The 22,145-nt window shown below is 35.8% G+C and overlaps 1 protein-coding gene across 2 annotated transcripts in view; it reads left to right on the top strand.

Annotated features, from left to right (window-relative positions):
- Positions 1-675: 675 nt before the first annotated feature.
- LOC149775243 (uncharacterized) overlaps positions 676-22,145 on the top strand; it is a 70,868-nt gene continuing 49,398 nt past the window's right edge. For both annotated transcript variants that reach the window (XM_089943399.1, XM_089943397.1), the window contains exon 1: positions 676-821. The gene's annotated coding sequence lies outside the window, so the exon portion shown is untranslated. The remainder of the gene's footprint in view (positions 822-22,145) is intronic.

Raw genomic sequence — 22,145 nt, 5'->3', positions numbered from 1 at the left:
CACTAGCGCAAAGCTACATTGCAGCATTGCTGCATACTACGAAACTGAACACAAGTCCACCAACTTCAAATAACGTGTAACATAACTCACTCAACTTGATGACTTAAATTAGAAGACTTCCACCCTTATGGCAGTCACATTCTGACAGATAGGCTAGCAAGAATTAGTGCATAGCCATACTACTGGCAAACTTCCCAACTTACCCACCCCTCCTCCCCAGTTTACAAGTTCGGCTGAAAATGAAGCAGCGCATAATGTCACTTTCAACAAACACTCAGTACCTCTTTAACGAATATATATTTGACTAATACAACCACAAAATTGGCGACGACACAACTGGAAATAACAGATTTAATATCATTTCTTTATTGCTAACGAACTTTTGTGTTCCTTCGCCATCTTGTATTTCTCCTCCCGTATGAGTCATTAACATGTACGTTCTGGCGCGGAGCTTCATGGGAGACCAGGGTACAAGGCTATATCACGCGAGTAAATGTACACTGGTTGCCCGTCCATTTGACATCTTATTTCTCTCACCTGTTTAGTCGTGATAAGCTATCGGCTAGTTGTGGTTAGACCGACTGGTGATGTCTCCATCTAATCTTTCTTATTGACTCAATTATCACACACCAGAATCTGCGCTATTTGTTCGACCGTCATTCAGATGATGGTAGTCATGCGATAAACTCGGGGGTGCAGGAATGGCCAACTCAAATCTCATAGAAATTCTGCATTATCGTGTACAAAAGTAGTGTATACACTATTACGTGCATCGAGATTTTATAGCTAACACGAAGATACCACATTCGCTGTACGTAAAGGTAAGTGTGACAGTCACACGAAACGGTGACTTAGTGCGTTCATACATACAGGTTTCATAATTCTTTTTTGAATGTAACTTCTGATTATAGTTCTGTTAAGCTGTCCTACAAATCACGTTGATTTAGATCAAGCGCACATATATGTGCATGTCCTGCTTAGGAAGACGGGATTGTGAACAAATACAATGATCATTTTTTAGTTAATTCTTGTACTTCAGACATTTCATTTTCGATTCAAATGGAAATGTGTAATTTTCTATAGTGCATTTTACTTTATTGTCAATCACACTACCTAGCATATCAATAAAATTCGAAACAATTGAACTAAAACTAGCACCATTCTCCACATATCTATAAAATATCTTAAAGTAACAGTACAGTACAATGCCGCAAAAACAAGAGAGTGTGAGCATCAGTGCAAAGAAGGCTATTACAAAGTCTCCCACTAGGAAACTTGCTACCAAGTGGCAACTGCAATTGCTTTAAAATGTTTGATGTTTTTCCTACATTACGAATGCAAACATTTTCCTGTTTTCCTTTTCCTCTTCGTCTTTTTTCTTGTTTATTTTTTTCACTTTCATTTTCCTTTGTCGCCATGTTGCTGTGCTTGCATTTTGCCATATGAGTTCTACTTACCATAAGTGCACAAAGAGTGAGTATACTTCAGACATTACCTTTAAATTTATTTAACCTGCTTACACTTTCTTCAGGCCTGTTGTGCCTTGAGTCTTGAATTTATACTTTATTCGTTTATTTCATATATATTTACCGTTTTTGCTTTGTCTTGAGACACCGAGTGCCTTGATACCCAATTGGGGAATGACCCTTTTGCCCTTCTGGTTTATTTCATCAATGTTTCTGTCAGGGGTTTGCCTCGGGGACACAAAGTGCCTTGAGATTTGAAATTTGAATGATCCTTTTGCTTTAATAGCTTATTTCACATAATTGTACCTTTGCTTAGTTTTGAATTTTGAATGACATTGGCCCTTGTTTTGTCTTGTGACACAGTGCCAAGAGATTAAAAATTTTGTTTAATTTTACAACTTTGACTGCTTTTTGTTCCTAATACTCAAATCTCCAGACATCTTAAGTTTTGAATCGTTTTGTTTATTCTTTTGGATTTTGCATACGTGCTCTGTTTTTAGGCTCATACGCAAATTTCAGCTGACGCATATTTATTTTACTTGCTTTGCTAAGCTTGCATAGTTTCTAATATTTTGACAATTGTACTTGCTTAGCCACCTGACAAAAGAGGAAAAAATGCCATTAATGTCCATACTACAATTCTATTTACGTACCAAAGACCCAGAACTAGGAAAGAGAAAAGTGTTTATAGCACATCATTCAAAAGGATACCAGCTTTTAGAAGGGTTCAATGTTTTGATGGGAAGGAGATCCCGCAGGATTATGCTATGACACTCTAAGCGAGGTAGACAGGCCTCCGGGGAACCAACGAAAACTAGCAACATGAACACGGACACACACAATTGCAGTACTTGGGCACTATTAACATATTCTTATTTTCCCTCTATTCGATGTACCTGCAATAAGGATTATTAATCTCTACCTATCCCTTTTTTCTTATTGTCTTAGGCTGATTCTTTATTTTTCGACTTATTCTTTAGGCGAATAACAAGCGATATAATTGTAATACAGATGCACTATATACATACGATATACGATACTATATTTTATTTGTACAAGCTAGTTTTTAAATGTTGAACACATCGCAAATGCGTTCCTATTTAAAATTAATATTACATAAATTATCAGTACGAAATTCAAATTTAAACCGGTTACAAATTATATATTAGTCCGCATCGGAGACAGAATAATAACCAACTTTTTGCTGATGACATTGATGGACTAGCAGGAAATGAGCAAGAATTATCTAGCTTAGTAGAGAGCCTTGACAAAACCTTTGAAGCCTTTGGCATGGACATCAGTGCAGAGAAGACCAACATGATGACCAACAACATCAAGGGCATCAGTACTGACATCAGGGTCCAAGGTACAAAGCTAGAAACAGTCCACAGCTACAAGTATTTGGGGGCAACTGTAACAGATGAAGGATCGAAGCCTGAAATACTCTCCAGGATTGCACAGGTAACAACAGCACTGACAAAACTAAAGCCCATCTGGAAGAACAAGAACATCGCACCCAGCTTAAAAGTCAGACTGATGCACTCACTGGTGATGTCCATAATTCTATATGCCTGCGAATCATGGACCATAACAGAGGACTTGGAGAAAAGGATACAGGCTACAGAGATGAGATGTTTCCGAAAGATCTTCGGCGTCACATACAAAAACCATATCACCAACTACGAAATACGGCAAAGGATTAGACAAGCCATTGGGCCTCACGATGACTAACTGATCATAGTGTAAAAACATAAACTGCAGTTGTATGGGCATGTCTCACTATCATCAGGACTTGCCAAGACAATCCTACTAGGCACTGTACAAGGAATAAGAAAGAAAGGCAGGCAAAGAAAGAGGTAGTAAAATAACATTCGAGAGTGGACAGGCTTGAAACTGAGCGACTAACTGAGAAAGACGGAAAATCGAGAGGAATAGAGGAGGCTGGTTGTTAGGTCTTGTGCGGTGCCCCAACGCTCTTCCAGACTACAGGACTGATGATGATGATGATGATGATGATGATGAAGATGATGATGATGATGATATATATATATAAGCAGCACCGGTCTCATCAAACACAGAGAAGCATTATGAGAAAGTAAGCTAGAGTGCAACCAGACATAAATTGTTATATCTGAAGACTAGTTTTAGTGATATAAACATCAAATTAACAAATAAAATGAATTTGGCAAAGCAAACGCCATCCTAAAACAAACACAGGGGAGAAACATACCCACATTGTATCATACACGTATAACACAGGATAACAGGATCATATTTTGCCCAGATCACAGACGTAGGGAATATGACATAGAAACGATCCAAAGAATGCTCGTCGGAGGAGGGACGTACATATCATCAAAAGCTATTAAAGGGGAGGAAACTAGTGGAGTATGCTCTAAATGTAGCCCCTACAAGTACGACCCAGTTTAAATATATGTATAAAGGAACCCCTGAAACTAAAATACCTAACTAAATTTTTGAATCCAAATTCAGCTTGATTGTTACTGAAGGACAAGCACACAATAAGGTAAGGGACGCAAAAACACATCAAAGCCTTTATACACTTTCGGATGCATAAGTGTGAAAAATGCAAGTCCGATAGCTTTACATAGCTTGAGGACAAAAGGTGCCCAAAGCTAAAATTAAAATAACCATTCAAAAATTCATCCAATTAATAGAGAAAAAAAAAAGCTGAAGATTCCTCCTAGCCTTGTACCCTATCCTCCCATGATGCTTCGCACACGAGACCAGGCACACGCCGTTGAATGGTAGGGACCATTGGAGAAATTCAAAATGGCGGAAGTAATGCAAAAATGCGTTTTACAGTAAAGAAATATCAGTAAATCAGTTATTTCCAGCTCAGTCGTCACCGGATTTTTCGTTGTATTGCTCATAATGATGTAAATATAAGAAGTCTTGAGTGTTAGTTGAAATTGTCACTGTGCAGTACTGTTAATCTCAGTCAGTGTGTGCACTGTGGGAGAGGGATTATAGTGAGAAATTGGGAAATAGCATGGATGAGCTTTATTTAGATGAAAGTTTAATGTATTGTGTTGTATGGATATTATTCATTAAGTTTCAAGATTTTAGGATAAAACAATTTTCGTTCCATTGAGGATACATGCATTTAAAATGCATTAATGGAATGGACAACGTGGTCGGGTGTGTATAATTAGGTTGGCCGGGTGTGTATAATTAGGTTGGTCGGGTGTATGTATAATTAGGTTGGCCGGGTGTGTATAATTAGGTTGGTCGGGTGTGTGTATAATTAGGTTGGCCGGGTGTGTATAATTAGGTTGGCAATACAACATATACCTCTTTATGCAATGCATTTTGTGGAGACGAATGCTTGGTCAGAATCTTTGCTGGCTAGAATTAATAAGTATACATAAGAAGCACCGAATAATAATGCCTTAACAAAATCAAAACCTGTTTTGTTTCAAAAACATTTTTTCCTAGTTAACATACTCCGAAGAGAAAAGGTCATTGAACAAATTCAGAAACCTTACATATACACTTGGTAGTAACAATGTTTATTTTTTATCAATCATTCAGTCAATCCTCTCTGCGCCGTCTGGTGCTTGAGGCGACAGCAAGGGAGCACTATTTTGGTCTGTCGGCTGCTGTTATGGGGGCGGTCTGCAGGGTGAGGCCTCTGGTCTTGAGTTCTCGCTCCACGATTCGGCGCCAGGTCTCTTTGGGTCTGCCACGGTTCCTTTTCCCCTGTGGAGTCCATCTCAGTGGCACCTCATTTTGTGTGAGGCGAATGCTTGGTCAGAATATTTGCTGGCAACAATTAATAAGTATACATAAGAAACACCGAATAATAATGCCTTAACAAAATCAACACCTGTTTTGTTTCAAAAACATTTTTTTCTAGTTAACATACTCCGAAGAGAAAAGGTCATCGAACAAATTCAGAAACCTTACATATACACTTAGTAGTAACAATGTTTATCTTTTATATGAATACCCAAGTTAATTTTGCCTCCCGGCTGCCAAACAAGAGGTCGCGATTTCAAAACCCGATGTGGCATTTCAACTTTTTCTTCCCTTTTTATATTTTTATGTTCAAACTTTCTGTTAAGTTCTCTCCTTCGAATATCTTTTTACCTTTTTTATTCACCTCCTAGGACAGGCAATTTACATATATATATTTTAGTATTGTATGGGTATCGTCGTTTATACTTTTTGTATGAAATCTGCGTTTATATACGTAAATTGTCTCACCTGCAAAATTGTTCAATTCATTCATTAATTTGACCTTTATAACCATGAATTTTAAATGTAAATTTCACTATATTGATAATATACTCAATTCGGTTGGAATGAACTAATGATAGCAATAGGATTCTTGTCGTTTTATAGATACATTTCACAGTAGTACCATAAAGAAGAGATACATTTATTAACAAGAGACAATATCCAATCCACCAAACAGAAGGTTATACACTAGTTGCCCGTTTTTGAAAATTGTCATTTGTATGATTAGTATTGTCATATACTCTCGTATTGTCACACTTTTATCAGTAATTCTGACAGGCCATATACAACATTGACATTCCAACATGTTCACTTAGCTATATCTTACAGGTAGTGGTAATAACTAAGCACTTGTTAAAATCACGACACTTGATTAAACATTGGAATTTAAGTCTATATATACTGCATTACTTCATTTGATAAATTTATGTTGTAACTTATTTGTTAGCAGTTTATAAATTTGCACTGCAAGCTGCATCATTATATTTAAAATTGTTTCCGACTATTGTAAATGTATTGGTACAATTTGTATATTTGTCGCCTGTTTATAAAAAACCAATACTTTAAGTTAACAAAATTGCATGAAATAGTTAATATTGATTTACAGTGAGTCAAACTATCATCAGTGGCTGACTTCATTAAAATTGAAAATATTATTAAGTTTCAAGATGAGTTACGTTTCAAAAAAACGCATAAGGTCATCAGTGTTTACCGCAGCCAAGGAAACCTAACATCTAATTTACAGCAGACCGCATCATTTTTATGTAAACATTGTTCATTTAATAACAACATATCTCTATATATATCTGAACGTTTCAAAGCCAATAGGTGATTTAAAATATAGCTGTATTTTCTTAGCATAGATTTCACGTAGACTGATGTTAATATTTGAAGTATCAAGACATCCAGTCGTGGCCATTACATCGTAACTAGCAAAATATTGTATCTAAGCAAGATCGAAATGGCAAATATTTAGGGTCCCCAAAACTGCACTGTATAAATAGGTATCTATAACATCACCAACTTAATCCCAACACCACCCCAACCCTATTATCTTATTCATTAATGCATTTTTAAATAGAGGCATGTTTTATGACAGGAAAGACAGTATATTTGCAAATCTTTAAGGTCGTCTGCTTGAAATTTAATCAAATACAATATTGTCAGCTAGGTTAATCCATCATTGTTATCTACGGAAATCATATATGACATATATGACTTTGAAATGAATGTGGTACATTCACTTTGTACCATTTTATGAACCTGACTGGCCCATGCCTGTCCAAAATAGCCGATAATTTCAACTACTAAGGGCAGCAACATACAGTAAATGAGATACATATACGTTGATTAAGATCTTTCAACAATTTAGAGGTAAATCAATACGATATTGGTACTTGAGAAACGAAACAAGATGGGGGGCAAGAGGAAATGGAAAGCTGTACCTGGGTTAATATGCACAACATGTGTGACAAAAAGAGATTTATTTTGTTTATTGTATAAATATTTTGTTGAAAAGTATCTTTCGAAGGGTATTATTGAACACGTAATTTGGTATATAAAGTGATGGCAATGTTCCTATATTACAGAAAATTCTTACATTTGGTAGCACATACGAGAACATTTTATAATGACATAAATTAGAGTATAAGAGATGGAAAGGTAAAAGGAAAAATACATTTATAAAAAAGATAGACACATAGACACACGTTACTTGCGTTGCATTGTATATATATATATATATATATATATATATATATATATATATATATATATATATATATATATATATATATATATATATATATATTGTATAAGGAACACAGTGAGGAAATAAAGCTGATTGGAAAAAGTCAATATATGGACATAAGCATAAATGATAATAGGAGGCTAAAATCAAATAAATATAAATATGTATATTACGTACGGAAATATATGTCTGGTTTGCATATTAAATATATTTAAATACTAAAGGACTTAAAGTTATTAACTATATGAAAGTCATGGTTCATCGACTCAGTATAGTAGACCCAGATGTTTGCACTCTTCTTTCATTAATGAAAATACTTTTTTTAGTATTTGTTCTAGGAATGTAACATTTAAGATGCCTTAGTATGACAACTTTGCAATATCGAATGCTATTTTTTTGTGCTGATAACTTGTAAAGACAAACCCTTCCGGATGTATCAAATCTCATGAACAAATATAGATTTGATATAAATTACTTGATCTATCCATCATTTTAATCTTTCTAATCTCATCTTTCCATGCACTTTTATGGCGGTTTCCATAATTTTCAAGATTTACATATACCGCAAGTGATACTGTTAATTTGGAAATGGAACGTGCCTAAAACAAACATGCTGGGTTCACCTTCTCGATAATCTCTATGCATTGCGTTTAAAGTATATATTACATATAGACTTGATTGACGCGTTTTTCCGATTGGTCATTTCCATCTCATAGTTCCGTGTTAGAAACGTATCCTTAATAGATGGTAATAAACGATTTTGTTGGGTTTAACCCACGTTAAATTAATATGACTAAATCGTTATGGAGTAGTTGTCCTTCTCGACGGAAAGTTATACAACTCAACTGAATTTGTTCGTTGTTTTCATACAATTTTATTGTCATATTTTTACATGACAACAGAGAGAAAAATGTGTCTACAAATAATAAGAGCATGGTATATACATTATGAAAAACAACAAATACCACATTTCACTATCTCATAACACTGGAATTGAACTTTTTGAAATTATTTTATTATTTGTAGAAATCTGACAAAAATGTAAATACAAACGTATTGCTTAATCAATAAATGTATCTATTAAAACAATAAAAATTAACTTCAATATATAATTTCTAAATTTCAAGTAAGATATTATAAAACTGTGCTATAAATAAAACCTTCGTGCTATAGTTCTGCAAAGAAGGCATTATTGCGGTTATTCAGTAATAGCAAAAGGAGGCAGTTAAATCGAAACTACACTAATCTCTCCCCCCCCCCCATCTTGTAGAGTGACGAAATGGGAACATGCATTGACTTTAGCCTTCGCTCAACGATCGCACTTTGTACTTCTGCTCTGCTCTCATGACTTCGGAATCCTCTGTATCTTGCGTACACATAGGACTTTATCACGCGTTTGTGTGCCAGATACACGTTTCATGTTCTCATTTTCTGCATGTAATTTTATTTTACAAGTGACTTCCTAGTTAGTGTTTTGCGTCCACCAGAGACTGTGTCATACTACTGTACGCTTGCCGTATAATTTATAATTGTCAGATGTTGCGTTTTTGTTTTATTCTACATTTTCTTTTTCCATAATAGCAGAGCTGATTTCGATCGAGGATTATATTTTATCCGATTTTATATTGTGGCCGACCTAGGTACAGTGATGTGGGTCTCAATTTATATAGAAACATAATTAGCTTTGAACAAAACTTGAAACGCAGACGTTCAGTTCCGTACTCTGATAAATTTGCCACTAAATGACATACTTCGTCTACTAGCATTGTGAAATTCTATTCTGCCCTTTTGCTTTACACAAACCACATATTTTTTATATTTTAATCCAGTAGTATACCTAAATTTATTGCAGTTGCAAGTTTACAAATCATGTGACACAATAACGTTTATTATTCTTGGTTGTGCAGTGGGACTTCAGCTAATAGAGAATATACTAATATTTGCTGAAGCCCTATGCAAACAATAATTTTGTGAATGATATCATCTTAGCGGGCCTGTGACATGACAGTCTCGCCAGGACTCAAAACTCTAAATATAAGGAAGAACATGTAAAATCCTAGCAGGCAAAACGGCCAGTCCTGAAGAACAGCAAGGTGTATAATGTTCAACAGATTTGTGTTTTTCCTACACGATGTCATAATCGACAAAAATATGACTGGTCCAGTATATCGATTTATAAGATAGCACAAATATATACTACAGTCAATGGACCTGGGGGTATTTTAATATTAAAATACTAGTAGTCTAGTGATTCTTGGAGAATTATGCACGTGGACAGTTCAGGCAGTTGTTTTATTTAATTTAATAATTTTCCAAATCTATTTATATATTACCTATTTAACATAAACGTACAAGTAGCATGTGAACATTTATAGGGTGGACAGAGAACCTAATGCAATAAATTATAGATATTTTGATTTTATAAATTACAAATATCAGAGAATAATGTGCTATTCTTAACCAGAATTTGGCAAGGAACCCACCTTTCTGTCTGAATAATGTTTATGTATATATACTAATAACTAAAATCAGTAATACTTATGTTTATTCGAAACAAGTTGCAAAAGAACCCCTGGAGAAAATGCAATGACGTCAAGCGCAAGATTAGTGGCGATAAGCCTATCGTCGGAAGTCAGATGAACTAGACCAAACTACTCCATAGGCATTCACAACAAAAAAAATTTAAACGGTGCTATGCAGCATCAAATCAACTGAGGCGATACTTTCATGCATTCACAGCGATAACCAACTCCGAATAAATTGACAGTCTCCATCTTCCACGGATTTATGTATGTACTGCGCAGGAGAATCGCGCTCGAGCACTATTGTGTGCTTAGCACCTGTAAAGATGGTAATGAATACCCTAAACACATTAAAAAATCGAACTCAGCGGGTGCAGCATGCATATATCACGATGTGCATCGGTCAGAGCGTGTCGAACAGCGAGGCCGGTGTTGTAATTGCCTGTGTGTGCTTGCGCTAAATCAGCAGTGATGGCCATCCTCATCATTGTAGATCCAGTAAGGTCTACCGTCATACCACAATAGTGTACGAATTAACACCACCAAGAACAGCGGGCCGATACACGATGACGCTAGTCCTCTTGGTCTACTTCAGCGCAAAGCGTTTGCTGGCAAGCACACATCTCAAAATTCGTTAGAGGACGCAGCTGCCGTACCTGTCCCGTAACCACCACATGCTCGTAGCGCAGGACTGCACTTAACCGTCGCTGCACAAGATCAAATTGAGAATCCTGCTAGCTTGTGGCAAATAGTCGTTGATTTTTTTCCACGGTTTCAACGACAACCTGTTGTTTACGGGTAATTGTAATAACTAAGCAATTGTTAAAATCACGACACTTGATTAAACATTGGGATTTAAGTCTGTACATGCTGCATTACTTCATTAGATAAATTTGTGTTGTAACTTATTTGTTAGCAGTTTATAAATTTGCACTACAAGCTGCATCATTATATTTAAAATTGTTTCCTACTATTGTAAATGTATTGGTACAATTTGTATATTTGTCGTCTGTCTGCAACAAACAAGACTTTAAGTTAACAAAATTGCATGAAATAGTTAATACTGCTTTACAGTGAGTCAAACTATCATCAATGGCTGACTTCATTAAAACTGAAAATATTACTAAGTTCCGAGATGGGTTATGTTTTAAAAAAAAACACTTAAGGTCATCAGTGTTGACGATGAACAAGGAAACCTAGCATCTAATTTACAGCCGACAGCATCATTTTTATGTAAACATTGTTCATTTAATAACAACATATCTCTGTATAAATCTAAACCTTTCAAAGCCAATAGGTGATTTAAAATATAGCTGTATTTTCTTAGCATAGATTTCACGTAGACTGATGTTAATACTTGAAGTATCAAGACATCCAGTCGTGGCCATTACATCGTAACTAGCAAAATATTGTATCTAAGCAAGATCGAAATGGCAAATATTTAGGGCTTACAAAACTGCACTGTATAAATAGGTATCTATAATATGACTAACTTAATCCCAACACCACCCCTACCCTATTATCTTTTTCATTAATGCATTTTGAAAAAGATGCATGTTTTATGACAGGAAGGACAGTATATTCGCAAATCTTTAAGCTTAATGTTAAACATTTGTAAAATACAGTCGATCTAATTTCTTTTAAAACAAATCATCTCTGACACAATTAAATCACCATCATACAAGTACACAATCTCTCACAACCTCACCAACTCTCCCACCCCCAATCATACATAATGGCTGAAAATGACAGGACTGTATCGTGACACTTTAAAGAAGGACTCATTTATTCTTCAATTGACATAATTATTACCGATGCAATAGAAAGCCATTTACAACACAGCTGGAAATAACAGATATTTTATTTATTTATTTATTGCCAACGTATTTTAGTATTACTTCCGCAACTGGTATCTGCCATTCAGTTGTGTATGCCTGGACTTATGGAGCATCATGGGTGTCCAGGGTACTAGGCGTGAGCTCGACCGAATCCTATCTCTGTTGCAACTTAACGTATCCTTTTTCCACATCCTGCAAACTATTTGCGTCAATCCTCTCCTTTAAGGATAAACACCGCGATGATTTCGAACTCGACATTTTTACACCTTTGAATTCACAAAATACACCTTAATCTATCCAATACCTTGAACATTAAACAAAACATGTGTTTAATTTGCATACATGAAGCGGTCATTGCGGAAACGCTCCATTGACCGCTTAAATTAGGGTGAAATCATTGTTTGGTTAGGAAACAGCTGACTGTTGTTCACTAAATATAGGTGACCGTAGAAGAGAGAATATTTATACAGGAAATTAGAATAATAACTGTCCTGATCAAGTGACACACACACACACACACACACACATATATATATATATATATATATATATATATATATATATATATATATATATATATATATATATATATATATATCTGTGTGTGGGTGTGTAGGGTGTGGGTGTGTGGGTATGGATTGAACTGCATTAGCACAACTCATATGTGCACAATTCTTGACTCTTGACGTTTAACTAAAGTAGATTGCTAGAGACACAGTGTACCGTACTGACAGGTGATAACTTCCTGACCGGTTTTGTACATTGTGTAAGTTATTGATCTTTCAGTCATGTCTGCTGATGTTTCTCTTTGTCTTGTGACAGGGGGCGTGGGATGCTAGTGAGCGAGAGCAATTAAAAGTTTAGTTTTCTAAACTCTCAGTGAAAGCTTCACAGTGCAAATTAAATATTTTATTGGTAGAAAGGATAGGCAAGCATACGAATCAATGGGACTTCCTTTCTTGATTTTGGTAACATTCGTCGATATAGTGGTCATATTCGCTTGTCACCTTTGTCCTTCTATCCATACTGACCTTGTGTCTGGCACGTTTGCTAGACTGTTATGGTTTTCACATGTTACTACGAATAGTCATAGAATATTCAACTGGCAAATTCTTTATAGTAAGCGCCTGCTCTTTTGAGTCAAGACATTTTACTCTAACGATAGTTCATCTATATGTAGTGATCAAATAATTCCTTCTGTACCCTTTTCAGAATATATATTTTCTTTGTCGCGAATCTTGGCTAATTGGTTTTCTTTATGACATTGGCCGGATCATAGTTATGTTAATCGCCCGTTTTTGGTACCGTTTGCAAGTCATTCGGTATATTAATAGGTGGCGTTATATTTATTATCTCACATGAATGACCCATTAGAGTATGATAGAAGCAAAGGTAAAAGGATAGATATAATTATAGAAGGACCCCATCATGTATCATCTCAGGTTCATAACCACTAAATTGCAATCCAAGCATAGTCATGGAAAGGTTGGTGAACTGCTCGTCTGGTCGAAATTTAATCTAGTACAATATCGGCAGCTAGGTTTGTCCGTCATTGTTATCTACGGAAATCAGATGACTATGACATATATGACTTTGAAATGAATGTGGTACATTCACTTTGTACCATTTTATGAACCTGACTGGCCCATGCCTGTCCAAAATAGCCGAAAATTTCAACTACTAACGGCGGCAACATATAGTAAATGAGATACGTACAAGTTCGTTAAGATCTGTCAACAATTTAGAGGTAAATCAATACGATATTGGTACTTGAGAAACGAAACAAGTTGGGGGGCAAGAGGAAATGCAAAGCTGCAACTGGGGTTAATATGGACAACATGTGTGACAAAAAGGAATTTATTTTGTTTATTGTATAAGATATTTTCTTTAAAAGTTTGTTTCGAAGGGTATTATTGAACACGTTATTTGGTCTATAAAGTGATGTCAATGTTTCCTGTAGTATAGAAAAATCTTAAATTTGGAGGCACATACGAGAACGTTTTGTAATGGCATAAATTAGAGCATAAGAGATGGAAAGGTAAAAGGAAAAATATAGTTATAGAAGGGATAGAAACCTGTTACTTGCGTTGCATATATATATATATATATATATATATATATATATATATATATATATATATATATATATATATATATATATATATATATATAATGTATAAGGAACACAGTAAGGAAATAAACCTGATTGGAAAAAGTCATCATATGTACATAAGCATAAATAATAATAGGAGGCTAGAGCGAAATAAATATAAACATGTATATTAGGCTCGCAAACATATCTGGAAGGGCAGGGCATGTTTGTTCTGACATCAGCGTTTTACAATTTTGCAATATTTAATTTATTTAAATGCGAAGGTTATTAACTGTATAAAGGTCATGGTGTATCGACTCAGTATAATAGACCCGGATGTTTGCACTGTTCTTTCATTAATGAAAACGTTTATTTCAGTAGTTGTTCTAGGAATGAAACAGTCAAGATGCCTTATTGTATCAACTTTGCAGTATCGTATGGGTTTTTTTTTGTTGATAACCCGTCCGGATGTATCCAAACGCATTGACAAACATAGATTTGACATAAATTACTTTATAGGTCCAGCGTTTTAATCTTTCTAATCTCATGTTTCCATGTACTTTTATGGCGGTTTCCATAATTTGAAAGATTTACATATAAAGCAAGTGATACCGTTAATTTGGAAATGGAACGTGCGTTCTGGATAATTTCTATGCAGTATGTTTAAAGTCTAATATTACATATAAGCTTGATTGACGCGTTTTTGGATTTGTTCAATTCTATTTCATCTTTCCGTGTTAGAAACGTATCCTTAATAAATGGTAATAAACGATTTGGTTGGGTTAACCCTCATTAAATTATTCTCACTAAATTGTTATGGGGCAGTTGTCCTTCTCGACGGTAAGTTATACAATTCAACTGAATTTGTTTGTTGTTTTCATACAATTTTTTGTCATATTTGCATCTACAAATAATATGTACTAGGCATATACATTCTGAAAAACAACAAATACCACATTTCCCTATTTGATAACACTGTAATTGAACTTTCTGAAATTTATTTTATTATTTGTAGAAAACTGACAAAAATATAAATACAAAAACATTGCTTAATTAATAAATGTATCTATCAAAATAATTTAAATTAATTTCAATATATCATTCCTAAACATAAAATAAGATATTATAAAATTGTGCTATCTTAAACCCATCGTACCACAGTTTTGCAAAGAAGGCATTATTGTAGTTATTCGTAATACCAAAAGGAGGCAGTTAAATCGAAACTACAGGAATTGACTATGTCGTCCACCATGTAGGGTGACGAAACGAGAACATGCATTGATTTTAATCTTCGCTCAACGATTGCATTTTGTCCTTCTTCTCTGCTCTCATGAGTTCGGAATTCTCTGTATCTTGCGTACACATAGGACTTTATCACGCGTTTGTTTGCTAAATACACATTTAATGTTCTCATTATCTGCATGTAATTTTATTTTACAAGTGACTTCTTAGTAAGTATTTTTACTTTCACCTGACTGTCATGCTACTGTACCTTTGCCGTATAATTTAAAATTGTCACATGTTGCGTTTTTGTTTTATTTTACATTTGCTTTTTTCCATAATAGCAGAGCTGCTTTCGATTGAGGATTATATTTTATCCGCTTTTGTAGTGTGGCCGACCTAGGTACAGCGATGTGAGTCTCAGTTGATATAGAAACATAATCAGCTTTGAACAAAACTTGAAACGCAGACGTTCAGATAAGTAATCTGATACATTTACCACTAAATGACGTTGTGAAATTGTACTCTGCCTCTTTTTTATACACAAACTACATATTTGTGTACATTTTTTATCAAGCAGTACCCCTGATTGTTTACACCTAAATTTATTGCAGTTGCAAGATTACAAATCATGTGACGCAATAATGTTTATTATTCTTGATTGTGCAGTAGAACTTTAGCTAATATAGAATGTACAAATATTAGCTGAAGTCCTATGCAATCAATAATTTTGTGAGTGATATCATCTTAGCGGGCCTGTGACCTAATAATCTCTCCTGGACCCAAGATTCTAAATAAAAGGAAGAACATGTAAAATCCTAGCAGGCAACAGGGCCAGTCCTGAAGAACAGCAAGATATATACTGTTCAACCGATTTTGTTTTTCCTACACGATATCATTATCGACAAAAATATGACTGGTCCAGTATATCAATTTGTAAGATAGCACAAATGTATACTACACTCAATGGACGTGGGGGTATTTTAATATTAAAATATTAGTGGTCTATTTATTTTAGGAGATTTATACACGTTGACAGTTCAGGCAGTTGCTTTATTTAATTTAATAGTTTTCCAAATATAGATTTATTATACCTATTTAACATAAACGTACAAGTAGCATGTGAACATTGACAGGTGAAGCTACTGAAATAAATTATAGATATTTTAATTTTATAAATAACAAATATCGGAGGACAATTTGCTATTCTTAACCAAATATTGACTAGGAACCCAACTTTATGTTGAATTACGTTTATGTACAGATACTAATATGTAAATAAGGTAATACTTATGTTTATTCCAAATAAGTTGCAAAAGCACTCGTGGAGAAACTGCACCGACGTCAAGAACGCAGTGAGAGACGATAATACTGCCGTCGAGAGTCAAATGAACTAGACCAACATATTCCATAGGCATTCGCAACGAAAGAACTTAAAACGGTGATATGTAGCATTAAATCAGGCAAAGTAGCAGGATATGACAACATCCTGCTTGAGTTCCTGAAGCATCTTGCCCGAAGGCAAAGGAATGCCTCGCCGCTTTTTACACCCGGATTGTTAGGAAAAGATGCATGTCGTCCTTGTGGCTCCAGACAAAAATTATTGCGATCCCAAATCCTGGTAAAGATTCCCACCATGAGCCTAGTTGTCGGCGGATCTCCTAATTTGCAGTCTGTTTTAAGGTACTGTATCGTCTAATTAACAATAGGGATTGGTCCAGACTTGGATAATATCATACTTGTTGAGCAGGCATGGCTATAGCACTTGCGATCTAGTCTTTGCCCTGACCACGTTTGTTGAAAACTGTTTTCAGGGGAACCTTAAAACTGGAGTTGTTTTCCTTGGTTAAAAACAGTGGCACATGACACAGTCTCGCATGCAGGGCTGTTGTTGAAAATTTCCAGAATATTGCCGCGCTGGATAGTTCAGACCATCAAAAGGTTCCTTTTCGACAGGCGCTTCAGAGTGCACATCCTAGAGAGATGTAGCTCGTAGATGCGTCAGATTAATGTACACCTACACGGGTCTGTTCTTTCGCCAAGTATGTTCAATGTCTATATCAATAACTTAACTGTAACACAGTCGCGAACGTTCATGTATGCATATGACTTTGCACTCGGGATGCAAAGTCGCTCATTTACTGAGCTTGAGGAGGTATTGAACAAGGACTCTTTCAAGAAATGGTGTCTATAGTGAAGCATAACAAAGACAGTCTACAGCGTATTATACCTTAACGACGCAAATGCGAACCGTGAGCTTTGCATCCTCCTCAATGGGCAGAAAATAAAACATGACCCGCCACAACATACCTCCGTGGACTATGGACAGATCACCGACATTCTACAACCACCTCAACAAAACTTCAACAACATTTAGTACTCGTAACAACCTACTGCGCAAACTGGCTAGCTTAACATGGCGCGATAGTGTTTAAACACTTAAGACATTAGCACTGATCCTCTGTTATTCGAAAGCCGAGTATTGCGTTCCTGTCTGAGCTTGATAATCCCACACCAAGTTAACTGATGTCCAACTCAATGAGACAATGCACATAATCTCTGGAACACTATGTCCTACCCCTTTACCACGGCTGCCGGTACTCAGCAACATTCCTTTTCCTAGGAAGCCACCACAAAAGTGTTGGCTAAGGTCTATGCCAGTGAGAAACTTCCACTGTACATGGACATCACCTCACATCCAGTAGTCGGCTTGACTTCGAAACGTCCAATCTGGTTAGATTCGTTGCCGAGGATATGACAGCTATTTCGGCATGGAGTGTCCAGTTGTCTATACCAGATGTTGTAAACCACTCCCTCATAGCGGAGTCCTCTGTCTGCCCTCCTGGCTTCAGCCTTTTACGGCAACTGTGAACCACACTGAACCGCTTCCAGACAAAGACAAGGTCGTTGTGCAACCAACCGTGTCCGATGGGGCCAGGCCACTGACTCTTCTTGTTGCTTTCGAGCTCAAATGACTATGACACACACTGTGAACAACTGTCCACTGGCAAACTTCCACTGTGATGATGGCGCTGTTAAATGGCTGACCACGCACTAAAACAATAAATAAATAAATAATAATTAGAAAACAGGATAAAGTAAAACTCTAAAATTGATATGATTACATTCTTTCTTCAAGGATCGCTATTTTCCTTTACGAAACGTTGGGCACGCTACCTTTTGTAGACAGGCCCTAAATAAAACTAAATATTTGTGATTTATGTGTTTATGTAGCATCCTGATTCAAAATGATTTTCAAACATACATTCAAAAATAAACCATTCATGATCATTATTTGTCAATGCAATAAATAGGTTTAAGGTATTAATTAAATACAAAAAATCAAACGAGCTGCTTGTGACAAACTCAATGTTTCTAATGTAACATTTGTAGAAAATTCGACCTTTACCAAAGTTTTGCATTTTAGTACTTACTAAGTGATAATCTGCCGACTATTTTCGCAGTTGACTACTTTTCATGTGCACAGGGTGTGGAGATATTTGTAAACTCATCATTTGTGAAAAGAATAATTGTCGGTACTGGTTGTTTCCTTTAATCCATCTATGTTACGATACAAGATAACATCCTTTTAAAATTGAGCAAAAGAATTGATAACTGTTAGAGATTTGAATTTGATTTGGATATAAGTTTATGTTTGTCTGAAACACAATACGTCTTGGTGGTATCTCAGTTGTTGTTGTTGTTGTTGTGGGGTTTAACGCCATTTTTCAGCACGATAGGCTATACATGGCGGCCAGTATTACTGGTGGAGGAAGAACCCGGAAAACCCCGCAAAGAACCACCGACCCACGAGAAGCTACTGGCAAGCTTTCTCACATGCCCACATTGGCTGAATCTTAGACTCGAACGGCCCCAGACAGAGGTGAGATGGCAGTGATCCGTAACGAAGAGCGCTTTAGACCACTCGGCCACTCGGGGCCCCTGGTATCTCAGAGTATCTTGGTAGAGTTATGCAATTATATAACGACACGTGTAGTGTCTTGCCTTGGTGAAAGGTGGTAGATTCTCAAAGTACAGTGCATATAACTGACATAGTTTAAAATCGTGCCTATTGTATATCCATAATATTAGATCATGTTCGTGATTCCCAATTGTTACGACTGTGTCGACTTAAACTAAGTAACAGAACGAAGCAAAACCGAGAAATTTAACACAATTAACACATAATTTAAGTTGCTCAGTTACAAAGGGAAACTTTAATCGGAACTTACAGTATTGTGATTTAAATCCCAAAATAATTATAAATATTGCATCGCAAGTCCAAAGGTATAGGATATTCCAAATGAATTCCAATAATAACTGTGCTTATCTGCAATAATTTGAATAGGTTGATAAACCAACATTCTTAATGTATCACAATGATATAATTCAGAATGTCTTTGTACGAATTCACAATAATCCCAAAATAGTGTTTTAATCCAAAAGGTCAATGATAACTTTGTAATTCCAAAACATAATTTAAATAAATGAATCATCTCAAACTATATCTGAACCCAACTAAAAGTGATTCCACAGCTTGATATTAACATACAAATGAAGACTTTGTTGATAAAACCACCTTTATATATAGTCACCTGATCTATGACACAAGAAAATGAACTGGATGTAGATCATTTCTAATGGTACACTTCACTATTTCGTTAGCAAGGTAAAGCCTTGAACTCAACCTTTAGGAAGCATCTTGTGTGCCTCTTAAAATAATAACAAATATGAGGTAGAAAAACATTTCGTTAGTCCGGCAGGTCAAAATTGCAAGCTCAATCACGGACAAATGTGAAACACACAATATATGTATATTAAACATGCATACGACTATATAGTTTAGCACCATTGTTCCTATAATGCGATCCTATAATATTTCTCCATTGAGCAAACAATCTTATACTGGACTGAACATCAGTGATGATATCGCTAATGCGAATTAAAAATAACAGTGATCCAAATACAGATTCTGGAGTACACCAACCCTGATCTGAAGTACAACTTTCTAAGAAAAATACTCTTGCGTCCTGTTTGAGAGATAATTTTTACAACAGTCCATCATGCTATTTCTTGGATTATGAATTAAACCTTTGTTCCAGACTTTTTCGAAGCTACTGCTAATATCGCAAAATAATACTCTAATTTCCTTGCCTTTGACGACCGCTTTCCAACGAGTATTATACGAATCACGCAGTTGTTATGGAGTATAATCTTTTGTGGTAAAAGCAGATTGAAGTTAACGTATTAGATATTGGCTGTAAGACATCTTTGCAAGTGTTTGAAGAGACATTCTTCAAAAGTGTTGTCCACACGGCTTAGTCTGGAAATATGTCTTTAAATTGACACAATAATTTTTGTCTCCTTTTGATTAATAGAAATAATATCAGCCTCTTTCCAAGCCGGTGGAACCTATGAATATTTGAACAAATTATTATTGACTTTTGATGGAAAGTATGAAGATTTGAACAACTGCTGATGAATATCTTGATTATGTGCTTCTTTAGGTACCCACACAAATAATTTTAAAATGTAAACACACAAAATATATATATGCATTATATTTGCAAGCATATTTTTAAATAGTACAGTGTTGTCTTAAGCAAATTGAAACTAACTTTTACTTTGGCGAATTTTTCATGTGGTTTGAAAACTTGTACTGGTATTTCAACTCTCCCGATGGCATCCCCGGTAGCGGGTTCTGCTGGATGTTTTGGAGCCAAACTCTGTTTCAGACAGGTTTCGACGCAATCGTTATAGGCAAACATTGCGAATTTAATTCCCCTTGTCGGTAAGATGTGAACCGGAGTGATTATATAACACAGCAATAATAATCACTGGTAGTTACGATCGTTACTATAGGTATATTGTCTCATTTTCGTACAAATGAATGGTAGCGTGTCATCGATTTATACATATAATGGTGTATTGGCACTGATTGTCTGGTCTGGATCAGTCATTATTTGCAATTTACTTTAACTTTATCGATTATTGAAGATTTTTGGGGTATTATTAACAACTTCATTATTTTCTCTTTCATATGTTACCATTGTTAACACATTATTTAGAGAAGAGATTGTTTAATTCAACGACATGATATTTACAAAACCTGAAGACACAACGAATTATTCCGGACCCACAATGTTTACTGCTATATCCCGTTCGTGTTTGCCTTATTCTGCAAACATTTGATATAACGCTTTTGTGCACTCTACACAGAAATGTTTTCCCAATTTGTCCACTGTTATCAACGCGCTTCACTTCTGAGAAGACAGACTCAGGCAAAACGGTCCTCATCATCTCTGAAATCTTGGTTGTGGTGACCTATCTCCTCAAATGTGGGCACCAAATGACCTGACCTGTGTCTCCTTGTGTGGCAGTTTCTACGTTGGTACGACAATCTCCATATCAACATGCAAGTCAGACAGATTCAGTCAGACAGATTCACCCCTGACAGGACCATCTTCTTCTACACTCTTGGCTCTTATCAGGACAGCCTTTTGGGACCAACAATTCAAAACTTCGATTATGGAGATAATCTCAAAAACAAGAAAGCCCTCCACTCTGAAGGCTTATGAGTGGAAGTGGCGTGTGTTTAGGGACTGGTGACAGATACTTTACATTATCACTTTGCGTGCCGTAGTCTCTCAATTGGCCGACTGTTTTCTCTGGCTCTTTGAGGAGAGACAGTTTTCCGCGATCACTATAAAAGGCTATAGATCTGATATCTGACACATTCCGACATCATGGCAGATGTGACATTGGGAATGATAAAGACCTTCAGATCTTTCAGCCACTTATGATCTTCATCGACCCAAATCGATAACATTGTTTGGCAAATGTACCTTGTCCTGGGTTCTAACATGGCTCAACTCAAGCAAGTTCGAGCCCCTAATCCACACTTCGCTTAAGTTTGTATCATTCAAGGCATGTTTTTTGATAACTTTAGCTTGCGCATGCACGGTCGTTGAACTACATGCCATTTCAGTCAAT

Source organism: Sinohyriopsis cumingii, chromosome 19 (genome assembly GCF_028554795.1).
Source record: "Sinohyriopsis cumingii isolate HCF-2022 chromosome 19, ASM2855479v2, whole genome shotgun sequence".
Classification (NCBI taxonomy): domain Eukaryota; kingdom Metazoa; phylum Mollusca; class Bivalvia; order Unionida; family Unionidae; genus Sinohyriopsis; species Sinohyriopsis cumingii.
The sequence above is the reverse complement of the archived record's forward strand: the minus strand, read 5'-3'. Positions and strand labels throughout refer to the sequence as shown.